Raw genomic sequence first — 281 nt, 5'->3', positions numbered from 1 at the left:
CCCGGCGGCCCTGCCTGCCCCCACCCCCTGCCTGCACCCCTGCCAGCCCTTCCTCCTGCAGCCAGGTGCCCCAGGTGTGTGTAGCAACACCTTGCAAAGGGGTATAAAAAGTCTCTGCTCAAAAAAATGTCTGTAACTTGTATGTTTTCACTACTTCTCTGTTTTGATAGCAGTGGCCCTTCTTTTCCCAGTTTGTTGTGCCCAACGCTGGCTGCTCGTGCAGTTACTGTCCCTGATGTTTGACAGCTGCCTCAACAACAAATGGCACAGGTGAGGCCCTT

The sequence above is a fragment of the Acanthisitta chloris genome, unplaced genomic scaffold (genome assembly GCF_000695815.1).
Source record: "Acanthisitta chloris isolate BGI_N310 unplaced genomic scaffold, ASM69581v1 scaffold42841, whole genome shotgun sequence".
NCBI lineage: Eukaryota > Metazoa > Chordata > Aves > Passeriformes > Acanthisittidae > Acanthisitta > Acanthisitta chloris.
The sequence above is the reverse complement of the archived record's forward strand: the minus strand, read 5'-3'. Positions refer to the sequence as shown.